Below are 15,138 nucleotides of genomic sequence, written 5' to 3' on the forward strand. Positions count from 1 at the left end.
ATATATATTCATTTTGTTTTATAAACCATCACTTTTAAAAATACCATCTGATAAATTGCTTTTAAGGAAACAATTTATTCATATTTTATTAATTAAAATTTGTTTTCTTTCTTTTGCGAAAAGATGAACTATCCACATCTTTATTTCATGCACATTATCTATTTTTTTTAAATTTATATCAATAAAATCGAGTTTGTGCTTGTTTCGTGGCATGTTTCGTATTTTCATGGGCTGTTACTTTTTAAAGGTGTTTTGCGTCACACGAAAAAAATGTCTTTATTCAATAATATAATCTTTTCCTAACTGTTGTGAGTTTGTAACTGTATTCGTGACTCTTAATTTAATTTAATTTAATTAACTCACGTTTATCCTAATTATCCTAATTATGAAAATGGCGAAATATGTCAGTACGAAGAAAAATCATAGTTTTGTAAAAATAAAAATGATTTATTATATAATTTTCTAATGTTTGAAAAATTACTCCAAAGTTGCTTTATCTAAGAAGAAAAAAATTCCAATTTCCAATTTCTTCGTTAATCTCTCTTTTCCTTTATCCTTTTTGTTTTTATTGTGTGTATATATATATTGTATATATATAAAAAAAATTGTATTATATTTTTATTATTTACATCATTTTGTTATAACGTATAATATAAATGCATATATATATATATGTATATATATATATATAAACCCAGTTTTTCCTTTGTGTTTTGATCCGAGATAATAGTGAAAAGGGTATCAAGCTCTTAGAATTAGTCCTACGGTTTCATATTTTTATGCGTTAACGCAGAGACACTATAACAAGGAACATTATTTAAATTTAACACTTTTTTTAAAGTAATAATGACAATAAAAAAAGTGTTTTATTCCTAAAAAGCTAATTAATTCACATTTTGCCTACTTGGTTTGTTTTGCACCAATTTGAAGATAAATAAATAAAATAAATAAATAAAAGGAAAAAAGTTTGTTTTGTAATTTACACCACTTTTCTGCACAAAAAAAAATTGACACGGTGTTCCATATAAATATACATCCATACAATCCACATATAAGAAACATTAAAATAAAATAAAGGTTGAAGGCAAGGGATAGAAGAAGATGAAGGAGATAGAGAAGTGAGGGTGGTGTGTGGGAGTGTAGAGGGAGAGGATTTGGCACAGGCAGTAGCAAATTACTTGCCTTTAGGGGGGTTGAAACGACGTAAGAGACTGAGATGAAGAGAGAGAGGGGGGGAGGGGAGTACGAAGAGAAAATGGAAAAAGAACTTCTTTAGCGGACACACACGTATTCGAAGGGAAAAAAAGAAGAAAACGAGAGCAGAGGAAAAAACTGTAACCGGGGCGTCTCTGATCGAAACTTCATCAGTGAGAAGCCCCTGAAAAGAATGTGCCACTGATTCAGTGAATGGATTCTGGGGGGAATGCCAGGGGCGGAGACTGGTGGCGAAAGGGGGGTGGAAAGCAGCAAAAAGAGAAGGTAGGAATATAAAAGAGGGGGTATCGGATTTTTGTGGCGCCTGAATCAGGCCCGATAAAAGCAACGGAATGGGCCCGCTGTGGAAGCGGGGGGGATGCATTGGGAACTGGAGTTTTCCAACGTCATTTGCAGTACAGATTCAAAGAATGAAAGATTCGGGGGATGGGGGGGATTCACATAGATGTGTGAGCGTGTGGATGTGTATAGATATATTACATACATGTGCGCTGAAATAAAAAAAAAATCGCAGATAGTACTCGAAGATGAGTATAGGTGCGCGAGAGGACCAAGAAATCAAGGATGGACATATTCGGAGTTGGGGGTGCCCGAGGACAGATTCGTCTGTCGAATTATTTTTTTTTTCTTCTCTCCTCTCCATCCTCCTTCGATTTCGATCTGCCGGACAAAAGGGTGGCCAATGATAGGGGTGGGGGTGTATTGCGCATGCTCAGAAGCGGTTACAGAGTTCTTTTACTTCTCCTTTTATCGCGAGCCGCCATCGGTCGTCAGTAATTGGTGAAATGAACACTTTTCAAAAGAGAGGCTTATATATAGGACGTTTCATAGAAGGCAGACAACAAGGAGAGAAGCATCCCTTAAAAGGAAAGAGATTTCGGGAAAAGCATCTCCTTTTGCTGGGTGTAGTGCCCCCTCCTTTTCATTGTGTAGTCTCATAGAATTTCTCTCTCTTTATCTTTTGCGTACTAGTGGCGGTTTTGAAGAGCGAGAGACGATTCTATACAGAAACTGCCTTTTCAAAAGCACACACTTCTCACATTGAAAAGAGCGCGCGCTTCGTTCGGGGGGCTCCACACTGAAAAGGAATTTTTAGGCTATTATTCCCCCTGTAGTACCCGTCTTCCACCCCTTTTCCCTTTTACTCTTTTCAAAAATATTGTGCGGAATTTTGTAAGGAAGGAACATTCCTTATCGGGTTGCATATTGTATTGTCTCAAAAGAGTCCTTCGATATCAGAGCCCACAATTCTCAGAAATAAAAGCGTCGGCGGCTCGCGCACATCGTCTCTCGGCCACTCCTGTCACAACTTCCACCGATCCCGAGACGGTGACTCTCCGCCTGGATTTTTGCCGTATCCTCGCGTCACCCATCTCGGCTTCCTATCTCAAAAACTGATGTTTTGGATCTTATTTTTTAACGCATCCCGGTTGTCCGAGTGGTAAGTACAACGTTCATACCTTTTTGAACTCCGTTCGACTGCGGTTACGCACAATGGATCATGTACCAAATCACGTGACTTCAGGAAGGCTATATCATGGGGATCTGATATGGTAGAACTAGCATTGGGGACCAGTGACTGGGGGGAGGGGGCTCGATTTGCCAGATTTCAGACTACAGGACCCCTCCCTGCATCCGTGATAGTCAATCCAAGACTAAAAGTCGAAGTGTGTATTTATAAAGTATTCATAGTAGGACTAAATTCTAGATTTGCAACCCATGCAATTTATGCGTGTGCATAAAAAATCCAGACTTAAGTCTTTTTTTTTTGTATCCTAACAACTCATCATTTTAATTCCCATATCCCATTATCAATCCCTCTGTACGATGCTCCGAACACAAAGCATTTGGATTTATTCTAAGTTTGCATAATACAAAGTTTGAATGGATGTTTGAAGATTTTAATTTTGTTTATTTATTTTAATTGCCAACTTTTTATGAGATAATGTTGATATGAATTGATACCCCAGTTTACGAAAAGCGTGATATGAAACAAAATCGAATATTAGAATTGCAATTGGTAAACAAAGAACTATATTCTATTGCAAGTTTAAAAAATAAAATGCCTGTTTGCATCTGCACGCAAAATTTTAGCTCCCATCGCGAACGTATATCAACATAGCCAACTCTTTAATCTACATTACACAGCCTCTTTTTTGCTTATTTCTTTATTAATAACAATAATCAATTAACAACTGAAAAGAATTTATAAAATTATAATAAAAATCGAACACGTCTTTTTTTAAAGGAATTGATGAATATTGTTTCTTGCAGACGATTTTCCTCTATACCGGAACAAAAGTAAAATCATTCTTTATCTCGTATTTGATTTGTTAAGGACATGTCAGCATAAAACGCGTCATTTTTAGTGGTCTAATGAAATTCAATGCTCTTACAACGTCATATAGTTGTTTCTTTTCTAAGAACGATCTCCCTGTTTACAGAAACCAAATATGTCACCAAATCTAGGATTCCAGTAAGCTAACAAAACTATAACCCTTTTTTAATAATTCAATGATATATATCGTCAAAGACAGCACGAATTAAATTTTTGTTCGACGAGTTTAACTTTTAAAAGCGCCTATGTTTCAAAAGTATTTTTCTATAATTTAATGACAAAATAAAACGGAACTATATACAGTCGTATAGGATTTAATGATTACTTAAGTCCTATACCGTAATGGTCTTTTCTTAACTTGCAACGAAGTATAAGACTAGTAATTGAGACCATAATAGCTGCTGTATGTCAATAAACTTTCCCTTCGGGACCGTGTTTGAATCGATAATAGGACATACAAATATTATTTCTTTGGTCTGCTAAATATTCAAATTTTAATTATTTATTAGACATTATTTATCAGAATTTAAGTATTTATTAAACAAGTTCCGGTCTTAAATTGTTTTTATTTACTTTGCTGCATTACTATTTAATTTATAAATGGATTTAAAATCTTGAAAAAAAATTTTTATAGCCAAGTCGTGCTTTTAAAATTGTACACATCTGTTAATATTTTGCTTTCTGATTACAAAAGATTTATTATTTGTTTACAATAAAAATAAATTTGTTTTCATTTTTTAAACAGTGTTTTTTTTAAAACAAAATTAAGAATCACTAATGCTTAAATTGCATTTTGTTCTCTTATTATTACTTTTTAATTTTATTTTCATTTATTTTTTAATTTATTTGTGTATATACGTTGGGTGTTATTATGGCAAAATTTAGAATCCTTAACAAGACTTAATTTAAAATAAAGCATTTAGGACTATCATAATTAGCAAGAGAAATGAAAATCTAAAGTACGAAGAGAAAATGGAAAAAGAACTTCTTTAGCGGACACACACGTATTCGAAGGGAAAAAAAGAAGAAAACGAGAGCAGAGGAAAAAACTGTAACCGGGGCGTCTCTGATCGAAACTTCATCAGTGAGAAGCNATATAATTTTTTTGACAAGGATTCTATAATTATGTATTCGAATTCTGATTGCCAGACACTCTACCCTTCAAAAAAAATTTCTGAAATTTTAAAAGGAAACAGAAAATTATACCTGTGAAGTTTTAAAAAATTATCTTTTGTAGTTTATTTGTTTATTATGCTAATTAGTTTACTATGATAAGTTGTTTATAATGCAAATTAACTAATTATTATGTAGTTTCTAAAGCTAATAAAATTTTAAAAATTTGAAAAAGAATACCAAATATATTTTCAGAATTAATTAATTTGAAATTTCAGTGTGAGTTAAAAATTTAATCGTCAAATCGAATTTAATTGTCGATTAAGAATCGAATTTATTTGTTAACTGTTGAAAATTTAATTGTCAAATCGAACAGAAGTTATGGTGATTTTATAAAAAAAAAAAACCGTCTATATAAGTTATTAAATTGATAATTGTGTCTTTTTTTACCTTTTTCTCAAAACTAATTTTTTAAGTTATTTTGTTTTATTCTAAATGCAGTATCTTAAAATAATTTAGTTATTTAGTAATTATGCAAATTACTTAAAATTTTGCATGAATATTTTATATACATAAATTTAGGAAATAGATTACTGACTAGTGGATTAAAGTATTATTTTATATTTTACAGTTATATTAAAAATAGTTAACTGCAATTTCTCGCCTAGTCTATTCCCCAAGTTGAGTTTTTTAAGAGCGTTATAAAACAAAAATAATGGAATTATAATAATTTTTTACAAAGTTATGTGATTTAGAAAAAAGGTCACTTCTTAGCCTTTTTTACCAGATTTATCTTATATTTTTTTTTAAAAAATATCTCCTTCGTACTTTTTTGCATCCATACCATGTTTTAGTGTCACACATACACACAAAAATCGACATAAAACTTCTAAATTAAAAATTTTTAAAATTTTGCATTCTAAGGTACCTTAAGGATTACTTAGGGATAAAGGATCACTTAAGATCCCTTATCCTTAAGGATTACTTAGGGGTTTGCTCAGGTTACCTGAAGGGTACTTTAAATCTGCATTGTGGGTGATAAGTGTCGTGATCATAAAGACAATAAATGAATAAGCATTTTTATTTAAATTTATAATATTTTTAATAGTTTTTTACGAACTAAAACATTTTAAATTTGCTCTTGTTTTCATTGATTCATTTATTTTATTTTAACCATTCCGTAAGAACAACTCGATGACAATCTTTATCTTATTTAACCTCATAAGAAAAAGAAAAAAATCACGTAATAGAATTTTAAAGTAATTTTTAACTCTTTCTCCTCTAGAAATGAGGCGGAAAAAAAGCATTATTCATCGGAATACATACTTATTACCTCCAATGATTAGATAAATGCCATTACATGTCAAAAATTATGAATTTGCCTGTTTTTAAAAGAGCTATCTGAAGTGGAAAATATCTTTAGCGAAAGAGGGAAACATAAAATACTCATTATGTTCGTTAATATCGTTTCCCAAATTGGATTACTCCAAGACAGATCATCACAATCAACATCGTTGGTAAAAGGGGTAACTGGAATAATTGGTCTATAAAGTTCGTAACCGCTTTTCCCTGATTTTGAAAATGGGGAATGGTTTCTAAGGGGCTTTTAATGGGTCGAAAAGGGATAATGATACCTCATGGCCAATGATCCCACAATAGTTCATGCTTTGATTTAACATGGGGGATTGATGGAGTGCTCCCTTATTTCACCAGGGAAAAAAATTCTCCCCCGTACTATTAATGACCTCGAATACTTAAAGTGGATTTTTGCTTTTACCACCACGCGCTTTATGAAAGTTTAAAATGATTTCACAGGGAGCTTAAATGACCCGTAGCAGAATGTAGTCTTTAACTTTTGTGGTTTTAAATGAAGATACTGTTGTGAATGTTGTAGATTTAGGATGTTTTCTGACGAAAAAAAAAATAACCAGCAAAAATGTTCTTGAATTTAAAATTGTAAACGTTCTTAAAAATAAAACTCCTCTCGCTTTTGACAATTCAACAATCGATCAGGTGTATTTCGTTGACTTTGAGAATCATTTCGTCGCGAAATCACGTGATTTGTGAACCGTCAAGTATTATATGAAAATGTTTCATCAACTCGTAGCCTCAGCGTTGCTCATTGCGGGAGATTGTTAACTAGAATGACGAATCTAGGATGAAGACTAGACGATAAAAAAGAAAGAAGCGAAATAAGCCAATCGACCAGTATGGTGGTCGAGTTGCAGGCAGATCCCGGGTTCGAATCCCGTTTCGGGCATAGGTGTAATTTATTTCTTTGTTCTATGTATCACGCTTGTGTTAGGATATTCTTTATGGCACTCACGATAAAGGGATTATTATAAAAAGTTAAATACATTAGAGCATTACGATTTCTTTTTTTATTTATTTTTTTTAAAAAAAAATAAGTTGACGAAATATTTCTTCAACTGTGACAAAATTTATTTCCTCAAAGAAGTGTCGATAGTTATTTCGTCACTTTAATGAAATTCTGATCATATACGAGATGGGGTTTCGTCAAAAACAAACAAGGTTTCGTAATAATTTAATATTAATTTTTCCACAGTGAAGCACGATACTTACTTGAAACAATTCATATTGCTGAAAATATCATATTTTACAAAAACAGAAAGAAAACAGGGGCAGAAGCTAAAAAACTAGAAACGTAGACTAAAAAACTAAAAACGGCAAAATAATTTTTTTTCTGCTACTTAAAAAGAGAAATGTTTTTTTTTTTTTTAATATAAATAAACTAAGACAGATTTACCACAAAGGGCAAATCTTCCTTGATAATTTCTTGAATAAAACAATAGGTAAAGCAATTGTTTCCCTATAAATAGTTATCTTTTCCATTGTCTGAAACACATATTGAAATTGAAATTAAAAAGTATGGTAGTCTATGCTGAGTTGGAACAATTCAGGATGCTTAAAATACTATGTTTTGTAAACAGAGCAAGAAAAGCGAGACAATAGCTAAAAGAAAAGTAAAAAAGAAAGAAAGAATGACTGAAAAACTAAAAATGGCAGAACTATCTTTTTTTGAAACTTAAAAAAGAAAGAATCTTTGGGAAGAAAAAAAAAGTTGAGACAATTTTGCCAAAGGACAAATCTTTTCTTGAATGAAACAGTAGAATATTTCATAATTTCTCCTCATAATTTCTTGAATGAAACAGTAGAAAAAACAATTGTTTTCTTATAAACAATTAACTTTTCTATCGTCTAATACAGATATTGAAATTAAAATGTTAAAGTATGGTAATCTATGCTATGTTAGAACAATTTACAAACACAACGAGAAAGCAGATTCAGAAAAATTACAGGAACTCACAGGTACAAATTTGCTAATGGGCATCTCAGTTTTGATAATTTTTTGGCAAATTTCTTAAATGAAACAACAGATCATATAATTGATTCTAAATGAACAACTTTTCCAACAAATTAATTAAGGTAATCTAATGTCCTAAATTTCAATAAAAAAAAGTCTTATTATATGTTAACTGCTTTTTTAAATCAAAAGATAGTTCAAATAAGTAATGAATATTTATATGTATATTTAAGGCCTATAACATAAGTATTTAAGAAAATTAAGAATTATTTGCAGTTTATATTTTTTACCCCAACCATTTTTTAACAGATGCTCTTGTATTTTTGCACACTATAGCTAAAGTACCTCATATAAAAAAAATTTGAAAAATTAAAATTAAATTCTTTTTAACATTAAACCTAAATTCAACTTGCGAATTTTATAACTGAAAAAATATTGAATTTTATCAATTAAATACACACTACTGGTTTGGATTAGTAGATAATTACTAATTAATTTCTGATAAAAATTCAAAAAATGCAAAATGAAGAGTCATATTTAGAAAACACTTAATATTTACCTTCAAGAATATAAAAGACACTTATTAACTCAAAAATTATCAAAAACATATTGCGCGTTAAAAATAGTATGAAAAAAAATACCTCTTCATAATTCACTTCAGAATTTTACACTTTAGTTAGAATAATCCAAAAATTGAATCAAACCTAGAAAAAGAGGACAAAAACAAGAAAAAATTAAAATACTTGCCGAAATAAAATTTAAATTTATTTTTTCTGCAGTACTTACTTCAGCCTTATGAAACGCTCTTGATAACATTGTTTTTAATTTTCTAATACTCAATAATGAGTTTTTGTATCTTCAAAGCGTTTGAAAAATCATTATCTCTTTAAAAATAATTTTTGAAGAATTTTTTTTTAGATAAAACAAGACCAGAATCCCACTTATATTTATTTGTTCTAACGAAATCTTCGCATCAACAACCCTCACAAGCTTTTACGTATCAGTACTTCTACCAAAGACAATGAATGTTGGAATAGAAAAAAAAGCATTTTATCTTCTCATGAGCACTAAATTAAAAGAAATAATCCGTTGTACAAGAAATTTAAAGAGCCAAGCAAGAACAAATAAAGTGGTTTTAAATTAAACTGCAAAGAAAATCAACTACACGAACGACAATAAAAAAAACGACTTCAAAGAGAAAAATCTTTTTTTTTCTCAAGAATTACAAATCACGTTTTTTAATTGTATTGGAGGGTTTTTAAAAACCGCCTAATTGCTTTAAGATATTTCTTTGAACTATTTACGCTGACGAACATTAAAACAAAGTAAGATCAGTTCAGATAACCATCAAAAAGAGGCTTTAAATGTCTTTAAAATAATTAGCTTTGAAAGAACTTTGAAAGGATATGTCGTTGGCACAAAATTTTGAGAGATGTTGTTTCTGTTTATTTCATTTTAAAAATAAATTAGCATTTTTTTTTAATGACAGAGTAAAAATTTAAACGCGATGTTGTAACTTATATAAAAGTTCACTGTGATCAAAAAAATATTATTTTATGTACCAGTGTTTACTTTTTGATTCCTATACATTTTTAGAGTAATTTTACGTATTATTTTTTTTTTAATTTCTAAATTGACTGTTACGTTAATACACTGATGTAAATTTAAGAATAAAAAATTTAGCTGGAAAATGCTAATCTATAAATCAAAAAATTTAACAAAAAAATTGGCATTTTTTAATGACAGAGTTAAACTTTAAGTGTGAAGTTGTAATTAACATAACAGCTCAACGTGGCTAAAATAATTAATTTATGTTCCTGCATTTATTTCTTAATTTTTAAACGTTTCCTGTGCGAATACACTGATAATAATATTTTTTATAATAATATATTTTTTAATATTGAAAAACTAAATATTAAATTAATATAATAGTGTTAAAATTTTAGAATTAAATACTAACTTGTAAAAAGCTTATCCAGCAATTGAAAGCAATTGAATTCAATCAATGAATTCCATTTTTTAGTAGAATTTAAAGTATGTTAATTCAATGGAATACCTGCAAGTGATGTAGTGTGAGTACATCAATCCTGATTGTTTGTTGAAATATGGCTTCTGTTTGCGTTATCAACTCTTCTTAAATTCTGTTTCGAGTAAGCCAAGTCTGTCAAATGTCAATTCTCTTAGGTGATACATTTTATATTCTTTCACAAAAGATTCTTTCACTATATATTTCTTACTTAACAAAAATATAGGCTGTTGTTGTTGTTCATTTACGTCACACTAGAGCAGCACAATGGGCTATTGGCGACGGTCTGGGAAACATCCCTGAAGATGCCATCACAATTTTAATCCTCTTCAGAGGGAATAGCACTCCCGCTTCGGTAGCCCGACGACCAGCGCGTGAAGTTGAGCACTTTACGGTAGAAGAGTTTAACGAGGACCAATACCGCACCCTCGGTCCCTACGCAGGCTCATCCAAGTGGTCACCCACCCGCACACTGACCGCAGCTTGACTTCGGTGATCTGCTGGGAACCGTGTCTTAACGATCAGTCCACTGCGGAACACAAAAATATAGACGTGAAGTGATGTAGAACATAAACAAACTAATTATGCTTAACCGAGTTTTTCTTGGAATATTTACTTTGGACTTCCAGAAGGTCAATTTTTTTTTTCTATTCTTCAATACAAGTAACCAGTGTATAATTTTCCTTGCTAGTGTAGAAATAGTAGATTACAATCAGCGTCACCAAGTTTTTCTTTTTTTAAATACAAATCACCAGCATTTTCCTTTGCTGATGTATAACAAGGGAGTGTACATTCAACAGGAATAAGTTTTTCTATCTGTCAATGTAAATCTTCAGCATTGTATATTTCTCTTTTCCTGTGATGTAGTACACAGTCAGCCGAACCAAGTTTAACTATCTTTCAATGCAAATCATCAACATTGTGTATCTCGTGTTGCCAATGATGTAAAAAACGTAAGATGCATTCAGTAGAACGAAGTTGTGTTATGCTTCATTGTAAGTTACCAATATTATATGCTTCTTATTGCCAATGATGTAGAAAAGACGTAAGATACATTTAGTTGGACGAAGTTGTTCTATCCTTCATTGTAAGTTACCAGCATTCTAATTGCCAATGATGTAAAAGACGTGAGATGCATTCAGTAGGACGAAGATGTGTTATGCTTCATTGTAAGTTGCCAGCATTGTATGCTTCTCATTGCCAATGATGTGAAAGACATTGTATGCTTCTCAGAAAGACCTATTTCTTTTATAGTTTAGATGAAGAAGTCTACAGCAGTGGGAAAAATCTTTGCATCAGTTCTGAAAAAAAAATATTATGTTGTTTCTCCACCTTACTGATAGTTTCAAAGTTCGGGGAGTATGGTTAATGGTACAATACCTTCTAACCTCATGGATCCATTGTTTCTTCACTGACATTAGTACAATCTGGATGGCATATGTTGGCCATATTTTGGCATCCCTCTAAAAAATGTTTCCCTCACTATCTTTCCTCTGTTCTGAATGGCAATACAGATTCTCTGAAAGCATATCAAAAACCTCGAGGACACTATCAAGCTTTATGACTTCTGTTACTCTCTATCTTAATCCAAATGCATTGCTCTTTTTTCAAACTTGTATAATATCTCATTTGACCACCATCATTATTAGATTCTGCGCATGTGCGTGGTGTTGAAAATGAGAGAGCGTTTGCTTTTTGGTAAGGTAAGTATGTAACTAATGTGAGGTATAAGTGTCATTCTCCGACAAAGTGTCTCTGTAACAGTGTGCCACTATTTCTCATTTTTAATGTTTTATTTTCAAAATTAATTTATCCTCCTACTAAAATTTACATTAAATAATTAATTTTGAACTGAATATACATGTAAGACATCTCTAACAGGCGCGCATCCCATGGTCAAGATTTCTTTCAATTTACCTCAGGTAGATCAGGTCTTCAGGAACTACTTCCCAAATTGTTTTATGTAGGATCGTCAAGAAAGTTATTATGATATTTGGGAGTTAAAATCTTTAAGTATTAAAAAGATTTTTCATTGTATATTAAGTTTCTTCAATATCTTTAAAGACAGTTTTAAGTTCTCATCTTCATCATCAATAGAATGGCAGATCACCGATGATCAAGGCTTTATTTCGAGGAGACTTTCCCGCTTTCCTCTGGTGGAGAATGATCGTCAAGTTTTTAATTCGTACTCCTCATTTATGTATGCGAAGCCTGGAATCAGGTGCGTGACGTCACAAGAGGAATGAAAATCTGATTCTCCTAGCCTGATTTCAGGCATGCAGCATCATTAATAGACAATTGCAAGCCAGGCCAGGAATCAGGCATGTGATGATTGGCTCCTTGCGTCACATGGTAATTACTCGATGAAGTTCAGTTCTGGAATAGTGTAAATCAAACTTGTCTTTTTTTAGACTTGTGAGGTCAGAAGATTTCTTTCAGGTACCTTCTTTCGGCGTGTAAATATTCTAAAATCTCTTTCAACTACGTCTATCCATCCCTAACTTGTGTCGTCCTTTTCCTTTTTTGCCACAACAAGCCTTTCTACAGAGTTTAACTCATTAATTCTAAATGTATGAGAAAGCCAATTAAATCTATTGATCTTGATAAATTTTATATTTGGATCCTTAAGTAATTTATAAATTTCAATAATATATTTTCTCCGGTAGCTATAATTTTTTTCAACAGTTGTGAAAATGGCCCATAAAAACCTTTCATTCAAGCATACCCAAATGAGACTCAACAATTTTTTTTTCTTTAAATTTCCATTTCGTCATCTGGTCAATATCTCACAGCTATATTTAAAAAGAAATCATAAGTCCCAGGGTACATATTTTAGTGCATATTGTGTTTTATTTTCCTTTGTTTACAAGTTTAACGAGGACCAANTCTGGATATATTTTCCCCCCACCATGCGAAAAGGTTTCCTTTGGGCCCGGCTCCAATAATCGCTAGGCATGCAGAACGACGTGTATATCCCGTCACCGGAAGCGGAAATCCATGGGAGTCGTCGACAGAGAGGGATAGACGTCCTTGCTTCACTTCACTTCGGATACTGTCATGTCGTCGTCATGTCAAAAAGAAAAGTTTTTTTTTTACAGTCTTACCCCTCCGATGCATTTTTTCGGTAGTTTCAATAAAAAATAGGGTCTTCGAACTAAAAATATAACTGTAGTTGTAACTTCAATGACGTTCCTTGAAAATTTTTGGAATTTTTTTGTAAACTGTGGTTTGGTATATGCAAGGTGAAACGTTTTCGAATTTTAGGAATTTCAGAATTTATGAATTTAAACGTTTGCAATTTCAATATCTTTCAACGCTCAAACTTGTTGTACTTGCATTTTTTTTTCATAATTATTTTTAAATTTGTTAATTTAATAAACTGCAATATACCGTACTAATCTTTTTACGTATTTTCGTTTAACTTAAACCATCTTGCAAAATAAATAAGTCCCGCAGAGGACTGATCGCTAAGACATGGTTCCTAGCAAATCACCGAAGTCAAGCATCACTGGCCACGGTCAGTGTGCGGGTTGGTGACCACTTGGATCATAGGGACCGAAGGTGTGCGGTATTGGTCCTCGTTAAACTGTTCTACCGTAAAGTGCCGGACTTCGCGTGCAGGTCGTCGGGCAACCGAAGCAGGGGTGCCATCCCCTCTGCAGAGGATCAAAATTGTGATGGCATGTCTTCGGATCATCCTCAGGGATGTTTCCCAGACCGTCGCCAATAGCTCATTGTGCAGCTCTAGTGTGACGTAAATGAACAACAACAACAGCAAAATAAATAAATTAAATTAAAAACACTCTAAAATTCTTAATTAAAAGCAAATCCTTGATTAAAGTAAAACTCTTCATTAAATCCGCTTTCTTTATTAAAAGAAAGGCCCTTCTTTGTGAAAGACGCGTCTTGTTAAATAGTATTACTAGTTTAAATTTAAATAAACAAAAATAAAAAATTCCTCATTTATGGCAAAATAATTATGTTTTTTTCTATAATTGCATGAAAACAAAATGTTAAAAATCGTATAAAAGGCTTGTTATTTTATATCGAGTGCGTTTTAGATTATATTTTAATTAATTCATGAATATTATTTTGCAAATTCTTCTTCACGTGAATTTAGCGACATTCATTAGATATATCTGACCTAGTTTCCCAAAACTAGCTTTCAATACCATTAGCAAACTTTAAGTACGATTTTCGTAAACATAGTGCGGAATTTTGCTTCTATATTTTTAATTGTTGCCAGAGATGTTTACCAATTACTGTATAGTCTATATATTTATTTCTTTTATTTGGCACTAGTAACTCGGGCTTTCTCTGTCTAAATTGGCAACAGGGATAATCAATATAAATTCATTTTGTTTGGTTGTCGTAAGATATTATTTAAATAGTATTAAATAATTACTGATACGATAAGTAGTGTTTATACGTAAAGTATTTGTTTAAATTAATTTTGTTATGCTATTTTAAATAATAATTTAAGTAGTGTTAAATGGGGCCGTGATGGCCTGGTTGGAAGGGAGCTCGACGCCCGTTCGTGATAACTGGAGTTCGAATCCAGCCGGCCCAAGTGAATGGTGTACGTTAAGTCTGTCGGGTCACAAAGTTCTCCTCATAACAAATTATATTTTTTCTTGGTACGGGATAGGAGATTGGTCGTTCTCTGCTTCAGGTCCAAACTACAATTTGTGGATGAATGAATGAATGTATGAGTGGGTCAGTCGTATAAACGGGTGTAACGTATGGGTGAGGTTGAAGTTGAATTCTTGGCCATAGATGGCGCCACTGGAAAACAAGAACAAGCCCACCCCTGGCATTAATGGCCTATAACAACAGTAGTGTTAAATAATTAGTAAATTGTTCATTATTTACTTATATTCACTTTGTTATGTAGTTTCAAGTGATAGTTTAAATAGTGTTGAATAGTTACTTATACGTTAAGTATTTATCTAGAAAAAATGTTGTATTTTTATCGAAATAAAAAATTACTTACGAAGTAATTATTTGGATTTATTTTTGATCCGATCTAAAATGACTGTAGAAATTTTACATATATACAGTTCTATGGTGCCACATGTTAATTATTGGTGCCGGAGGTAGTGTTTGTCGAGCAATATCATA

At 31.9% G+C, this 15,138-nt stretch overlaps 1 long non-coding RNA gene across 2 annotated transcripts in view; it reads left to right on the forward strand.

The window, feature by feature from the left end:
* The window catches only part of LOC110282747 (uncharacterized), a 386,010-nt gene that overhangs the window by 328,880 nt on the left and 41,992 nt on the right, over window positions 1-15,138 (forward strand). Inside the window, exon 1 of one of the 2 annotated variants that reach the window (XR_006225118.2) lies at window positions 1,991-2,656. The exons of the other annotated variant lie outside the window; for it this stretch is intronic. This is a non-coding gene — a long non-coding RNA (uncharacterized lncRNA). Of the gene's footprint in view, window positions 1-1,990; window positions 2,657-15,138 lie in introns of those variants that run through there. 2 annotated transcript variants of the gene reach the window in all.

The sequence above is a fragment of the Parasteatoda tepidariorum genome, chromosome 1 (assembly GCF_043381705.1).
Source record: "Parasteatoda tepidariorum isolate YZ-2023 chromosome 1, CAS_Ptep_4.0, whole genome shotgun sequence".
Lineage (NCBI taxonomy): Eukaryota > Metazoa > Arthropoda > Arachnida > Araneae > Theridiidae > Parasteatoda > Parasteatoda tepidariorum.